Source organism: Callorhinus ursinus, unplaced genomic scaffold (genome assembly GCF_003265705.2).
Source record: "Callorhinus ursinus isolate GAN/ISIS: 27379988/994484 unplaced genomic scaffold, GSC_fseal_2.0 scaffold20, whole genome shotgun sequence".
Taxonomy (NCBI): Eukaryota; Metazoa; Chordata; class Mammalia; order Carnivora; family Otariidae; genus Callorhinus; species Callorhinus ursinus.
Window position 1 is genome coordinate 1023004 of NW_027397082.1, and position 8070 is coordinate 1031073.

At 44.7% G+C, this 8070-nt stretch overlaps 1 pseudogene; it reads left to right on the forward strand.

Annotated features, from left to right (window-relative positions):
* The first annotated feature begins 3459 nt into the window (after nucleotides 1–3459).
* On the forward strand, nucleotides 3460–3581 carry LOC141374705 (U4 spliceosomal RNA; annotated as a pseudogene).
* Nucleotides 3582–8070: the final 4489 nt, after the last annotated feature.

Below are 8070 nucleotides of genomic sequence, written 5' to 3' on the forward strand. Positions count from 1 at the left end.
CAAATATCAGCTGATTTCATCTTCCCAACCACCCTAAGTGGTAGGTACTACTGTTGTCTCCCTTTTGCTGATGACCCAGAGGTTCAGAGTAGTTAGGGTGTTCCAGCCCAGGCTGTCTGGCTGAATCTGCACTCCCAGCCCCCAGACTTCGTAGCCCTCTCCCAGACAGACCCTCCTGGCCACTCACCCTCCACGTGCCTGGAGCCTGGGGACGAATGGCTTCATCTCTCCTGTCCGTGACCCCGGGCAGCTCTGCCCTGTGATCTCTGGGGTTTCCTTTAGTCTTGCCGCCTGAGACTCTAGGGTCCTGGTGTGCCGGGGACACTGTGGCAGTCAGCAAGGAGGACTCCAGGGCGGGGGTTTGGAGACCCGCAGCAGATATGGGTGTCGGGCCTCAAGCTGGACTCCCCGCAGCCCTGACGAAGGCCAAGTGGCTAGTAGGTGGTAATGGACATGGGCCACTGGGGTCCATTAGCAACTGGAACCAGAGGTGGCACAGCACTCCGAAACCAAGGGGCTGCGTTCGGTCGCCCATCAGCTGGGACGGGACAGACAGCAGCAGTGGTGCTTTGTTTTTAACTGCAACTTCAAACAGTTGTGTTTCCATTGAATTTATACTTACGCTGAACGACACTTAGAGGTAAATGATTAACTGCTTAGTCAGGTGTGCTCATCAGCTGCCTGAGATTTTATTAAAAATTATATCAGCTTTTATGAACATAATGAAAAAGAGCAAAAGTAGAGAATCAGTAAGTGTCTCACCCATTTTCCTATATAAAGGATCACTTACATTGTTGCAGTCAGCTGTCTTATGGGGGCAAAAAGATTATCCTTTTAGGAGAGAAAAAAGCTTTTAAGGGACTATAATTTCTAAAGGCTCAGGTGATCAGAAATGTCTTAGGATGACTTCTGTGCATGAATCCAACTTTTGTGATGTTGCCGCAGTACAGAGTGATCCAGAGCATGGCCTTTATCGTAGACCAGCACAGCGCCGCTTTCTGTGTGACTCCAGAGAGGTGGAAGTTGTGTTGCAGAGTGATTTAAGGGAGACAGTTGCGGGGCTCCACAGAAGGGAATTTCAGGAAAAGAGAAAGTTGAGGTTTGCTCTTTAGGTGAACCTCTCCTTCCAGGCACTGTGTGGGGCTGGGCTTGCCCCCACAGGAATCCTTCCTGTGGCTTTGGAGATCTTAAGCAGCCCTGACCTGGCTCAGAGCTGGGGCTCAGGGAGGGAGCAGCTGGGAGGTAGGGGGGAGGAGTCCCTACAGGGCTGGCCTGGAGAGCTTGCGGATGGGGAGGGCATGGATAGAGGTCTGCATGTTGAAGAGGCTTCACAGTATTTGATACCACATTCCTGTTCATCTGGAAAGTGCCCCATTGCCACTCAAGAGCTGAGTCTTGGAGCTGGATATTTACTAAGGGGGCAAACCCCCCAAACTCCAACAATTACCCTTGGCTATAAAAAGTGCCACAGAGGGGTATGGTGATGGGGAGGGCAGAGACCAATTGGGATTTGGTAAGCCAGGAAATTGTTCACAGACGGGGTATGGGACATTTGAGCTGGACCTGAGGGGTGAGCAGGGTTTGAAGGACACGGGTAGTTAGGAAAAGGCATTCCATCTCCGGTCTAAGCACTGAAGATGTATTTCTTGCAGAGCAGGGGGAAAGGGCCGTTTGATCCCTCAGGCAACTCTTACGTGTGGGAAATGGAGTCAGATTAAGGGAACTCCATGATTCTCCTGTTACCCTCCTTCCTCTCTTCCAAAATAATTTATTGAGTGGCTTCTCTGGACCAAAGCTGGCCGCCCAGATCCTCATTTGATGGGAGTGGAGAAGCTAGCTTGCCCTGGTCTGCCTCCTGGTCTGCCTGTCTGCGGGTAGTCCCTTCCCACACTGTGCCATGGTTGGTCTGTGTGACCTGCAGGCTCTGGCAGAAGAGACAGCACGTCACTTCTGAGACTAGATTATAAGAAAGACCAAAGTTCCGCCTTGGCTGTGTTCTCATGCTCCTGGGTAATTTGCTCTGGGGAACCCCCTGCTATGTCATGAGAACACTCATGCAATCTGTGAAGAGATCCATGTGGTAAGGAATAGAAGTTTCTAGATGAACATTTATGAGAGACTGAGGCCTGCTAACAATACATGTGAGTCTGGAGGCAGAGTTCACACCCTCCCTCGAGACTTCTGATGAAATTGCAGCCTGACCTCATGAGAGTCCTTGACCCAAACTACCCGGGCTTAGCTGCTCTTGTTTCCTGACCCAGAAAAATCTGCTTTAATAAATGTTTTTTTTTTTTTAAGATTTTATTTATTTATTTGACAGACAGACAGAGGGAGAGAGAGAGAGACAGGGAAAGAGAACACAAGCAGAGGAAGTATGGGAGAAGCAGACTCCCCGCGGAGCAGGGAGCCCGATGCGGGGCTCCATCCCAGGACCCTGGGAGCATGACCTGAGCCGAAGGCAGATGCTTAATGACTGAGCCACCCAGGCGCCCCAAATGTTTGTTTTAACCTGCTAGATATTGGACTAATTAGTTATATAGCAATAGGTAACTAATATTAAGACTATCTTCTTACATCACCGTTCACTTTCCTCTTCCTACTTTCTAACGTCTACACCACCTAGTCAGGCATATGGCTGCTTGGAGTATTGGTCTTAGATTTGGGCAAGAGATGCTTTGTACCAGGCCCTGTGTGTTCGTGGGTCATGCTCTGGCCACCTTCCAGGCCTACCTCTTTCCTTGGGCTAAGAACTTACAGGGCTGAGAGGCTTATAGCCTGCATTAGCTGATTTCCCCTCACATGACAGCTATATGGATACCTGGGATTCTCTGCCCAAAGGTACCCAAACCTGGCCTCATTCCTGGGTGGACCACTTGAGGGTGAACAGTACTGCTAGAAATAGACCCAAGTCTGTGGGTTGCAAAAGGACGACTGTTCTTGAGGATGTGGGTAGATCTTGGATGTGTGGGCTACAATGTCTGTATGTGTGCTCATGGAGACCCCCATGGCTCTTCTTCAGCATTCAGGCAAGAAACTCAGAACTTTAAATTTGAACCTGGCCTTCTAAGTCACTATGAAGATCTATTTGTCAGGTTAGGAGGACAGAATGGGTTTTATTCAACAGTTTGTGACTGTGATTTATCACTTAAATATTTAGATATAGGTAGATGGGTCACCATTTTATTCTTGTTCTGGGTCCTAGAAGTGTTAAAGTCAGTCAAGGCCATTTGATTTCAAAAGGGATTTGTAGAAAATAGTTCTTTGCAACCAGAGCTGGTCAAGCAGCAGGTAAGAACACTTTTCTACCTCTTAGAATCGGAAATAAAATGAAAACAAATCAAGCTTACATTTTTATCTTCAGCTCTACTTATCTAAATAGGTAGTTAGGTTGCCTATGTACTGTCCATCCACCAGCCATCCACTTGCCTACCTACCTACATATCTGAAAATACCTTTCTTAGCTTTGCACAGTGGCAGTATCGTAGCCAAGAGGTTTATCCGAGGTGCGATTATTGCTAATTAAAAATACCTTTCTTTTTTAGGACATTTTTTCCCTCTAGAAGTTTTTTCTGCTCTATACAATCTTCTTTATTTCCCATGTGGCCATCTCTTCTATTTCCTTTGGGACATTCTTCTTAGGGATTGCTTTTTACCATTGGGCTTGTTGGCCAAAGCTGTTAGACACACTGGTGAATTTGTGGGATTATTGGATTTCTGAACTCAGTATCTCTGCCATTCCCAATTAGAAGAAAAACTTTTGACTTTTCTACCATTTCTCATGCTGAAAAAAATACTTCCTTCTTGACTTGCTCTTTCCTTGTACTCTCTCTCTGCTAGTTCAGGAGTTGACACATTTTGGTGGCAGAAGAAAGTGATGGGATCTATATATCTGTTTATATTTTGTTGACTTGTGAAGCTCTTTGTCTAAATTATTTGTGTGTGGGAATTCTAGCCATTGGGGGAAAGATATAGAAAGGGAGTCGTTTTCTGTTCCAGCTGGAACTGGGACCTTAAACATAAACCATATTGCATTTGAAAATGGCCTTGTAGCTTTATCACGCTCACAGGAATCTTATCACATTCTTGTGTTCTAATGAAATCCAAAAGAGACTGGCTGGCCATTAGTAAAATCAGTGACCATTAAACAATGCTCAGGTTACCCAACCCATATCTTTCCTTCCCCGAAGTATGCGATAGCAGCATTTTAGTAAATATGATACAGTAAAGCAATTTTTACATTATTTCCTCATATCTAAATACATTTAATAAGCTACATGTTCAGGATTATTTTGGAGTTGTTTTCTCAATCAGTGTGTATTATATATATATATATATATATATATATTTGTGTTCACAGGCATGTACATATGCATGAATTAATATTTGGAAAAACTGGCTTTTATTTCGAGGTTGTCCCACGTGCCTTCTGGCCAGGTCAGAATGGGTTTGTCTAGAGAAAGGCTGGTTCTCCCCACAGTTGTAGCATCAAATAGTCAGTACACATGGAGTGTTCCAAGTTATCAGTGTAACTCTAAAAGACACGTTTATTTAATCCTGACTCGTAGGACTTAGGCCATCAAGACCCTCCTCCTCCTTTGCCAGCAAAGTAATTGCTACCACATTTAACTTTATGAATGTGGTGCCATTTCCCTGCAATTGTGGTTAACTAAGGAGAAATCCTGAGACACATAAACCTTGGTTTCTATGAGACATATACGTATGTCATTGAAATATGAGAGCTCGCCTTTACAATGGTATCCTTTTAGAGAGCCAGAGTTGTCCGAGGCTCCTTGGAATGGTTCTCAAAAGACTTTGGCAGTGCTGCAATCTTTTCTTTCTTTCTTTTTCTTTTTCTTTTTCCTTTTTTTTTTTTTTTTTTTGGAGGAGTTGGGGTACAGATTGGGAAAGGAGGGAGGCAAATGGGTTGGGGGTGGGTTGTTTTTTTTTTTTTTTTCTGTTGGTCAGGAATCTGACATTATTCAGTGGAAGGCATTTAGGTCCATTTTCTAGGTAGGGGCCTTAGGGTCTGACCACATTTGAATCACTCACCCTGTAAATTTTCCAGTTTGTTGATGGGCTTCCAAGGGGAACATCTCCAAAGTGTAGTTAGTGACTGATGACAATCGCTGTGTCCAGATCAAAGCTTCAGTGTTCTGTCTGTTGACACCTGAGAACATTATCAGAGGGAATATCGAACTGTCAGCAGCAGATGTAAAGGAATTATTTACCAGAGATCTAGTGAATCACAGGGCACTAGAAAAGCAATCATCTGTAGAAAACACAACATTTTAAAACTGGCTTCCAACCTCCTAACAGCGACGGTCCGGCCTTCCTGGTGGCGGCCATCTTGAATGTGTGGTTACAGTGAGGGCATTGATTAGCTTCCACCTGTGGCTCAGTTGCACACGTTTCCTGAGTGGATGCCAGTGGAGCAGCCCTTTCCACATTCAATTTGCTACTTATTTGAGTTTCCCAAAAGAACCATAAAATTCAGGAAATAAACAGACACCAGGGAGAGCATTTCTGCTCCAACATACACATGTGTATGACCTCACATCCGTGTGATCGTATTTTTGGAAATTTGGAAAGCACATTAATAATAACTGAGCCCTTCTGCACGTCTCCGAGTTTCCCAGTCAACATGCAATGCCCAGGTAAGGTGGATCAAGTTTGTCCTCTTTCTAAATGTAGGTTAGGAAAGTGAAATAGAAACTACCCACTGGATACAGTGGGTGGGCCGGAGGAGCAGCTCAGGGTGTCCGAGCCAGGTTTGGGGGGCTGTCCTCGAGTCTTCCATACTGTTTCCTGACGTGGACGAACAAAGCCCCTAGGATGAACAAAGACTCCCACTTTCACCTACCTCCCATTCTAGTGGGGTGTCCGACTTCAAATGCGTTCTCACACAAGCATGATTATGAGCCGTGACAACTGCTAGAACAGTTAAGGACAGGATGCTCGAATGGAGCAAAACTAGGGAGGCTTGTTTAGATGGTCAGGGTTGAGGGGCACTTAGGGATGTCCCCCATGAAGTAACATTTTAACTGAGACCTAGAGCCACAGTTGGTCAGGGAAGAGAGAGGGAAGACCTCGGTAGGGCTGAGGGGAGGGCATGTACAGAGGCCATGACGTAGGGAAGATCTTGACCTTTTAAAGTCTTGGCTGGATCCTGAGAGAAAGCTGTGGAGAGACGGTGGGGAAGTCAGAGGGGCCGGACCAGGATAGTAGGAGGGCAGCTGAAAGCAACGTGCCTGCCTCAGGAGAGAGCCCCGTTTCCTACCTCCACAAGGAAAAGGATGAGACTGCCTTTTAGTTCCTGGGGAGGCTCTGATTCACCTTTGGAAAATAAAATATCCTTAAGGCAATTTGATAAAAAATGTCCCCCTCTCTCATGAACTCAAACAGGAATTCTAAACCTATTGCTGATATAAATCACTTTGCAGAGTGCGTGGGTGGGGCGCTTCTGTCTGATGGTCTCAGTAATCCTATAGATCTACCATTGACTGTGCAGGAATAGCTCCCAGAAGAACAAGACCTGTATAGGAGCTGATCTTCCGAGAAGATTTACAACGAACCTCTTTCAGTTTTGTTTGGATGTACTTGCTCGTGTCAATACATTTCTACAAATGTTCCTTTATTTTGAAATACATGGATTTCAGAACAACAACAAAATAGCCCTTCTTGTTTAAATGCTAGAGCCAAATCTCATTCTCAAACTTTTCAGACAGAAGGCTTCCCTGAGGCCGTTACCAGCGAGGCTGTAAGTGAGGAGCTATGAATGAAACACAGCTCCACATAGCCCCCCACCTCTTCCACCAGTGTGGCCAGGCCCCCGGGCAGCTTGGCCAGATCACCTGGTGAGAAGAGATCACTGAGAAATTGAGTCTCTGAGTTGTCTACTCTATGATGGGACCAAAGAAAACTTTACTCTGCCAAATTTTCAGAATGATTTTAAAAGGTGCGCAACGTTGGCTGTGAAGAACTTTCTATTTGTCCCTTCGACAAGTACGTAGCAAATGTTTGCTACGTGCCACATCCTGGATTAGGCTTTCTAAGGGACCCCCTCTCCCCAGGAAAAGATTCCACCCTGTCTTTACAGAGTTTACAATCTAATAAGGACATAAAACCAAAGTTCTTCTACCCAAAAGTAGCATTAGGGGATAGTTCCAACTATCCAACATGGATAGTTCCAACAGAAAAGGCAATCAGAGTTCAAAGGATATGGAGATATATGGGCAGGGGGATCTGGAAGCGGGGGTGGGGAGGGGTGAGGAGGGAGGGCCTGGAATGTCAGGTGAGTGTTCACAGGGAGACATGGAGGAAGGGAAGGACTGTGATTGGGAGAGAGGAGTACAGAAGCCATAGTGACGGGTGATACATGGGGGAAATTATATCATGACAATGATCTGAGCCTGTGTTTTATTTGGAAAATGACTTCTTGAGAATTTCATCTTAGTAAAACCACTCCCTGGTTCTTTAATTACTCATTTTGTGAGGGAATGAGTTATTAACTATAAAATTGGCCAAAGAGAGTCTCTGGGAATTAAAGTCTGAATGTAAATTAATAATTAGCTCACCTGGCCTCAATTTTCAGAAGCAAAATATATTCACATATCTCTGTAAAAGTTGCCAAGTAACAAGCTCATTGGAGTCTCCTAATTATGGGGAAATGGCATTAATCTCTTCTTACTATCTCTGAGATTTAAGATTTTTTTTAATTACAGTTTTGGCTTTGGTCATGCTTTAGAATCGGTGTTTCTGAATATTTAAAGTTATTGATATAAGATAAAAATAGTATTTTGTCTGAAAAAGAGAAGGAAAGAAAATGTTTAGAAAATTCAATCAGAAAGTAGCAACGATAGAAGTGAAATTTCCATTAGTCTTATTAACAAAGCCTAGGGGACTTTTGAAAGGTGTTTTAATAGAAAAACCTAGCTCAAGAGACTTACAAAGATGAAGAAAAATGAACCCCCTCATCTTTATAGTTATTAGACTTGTGATGGAGCAAAACCTGTGTCAAAGATAAGCGCTCCCAAACAAGGACTGAGCCAGCTGTCTGTCCGTCCGTCCGTC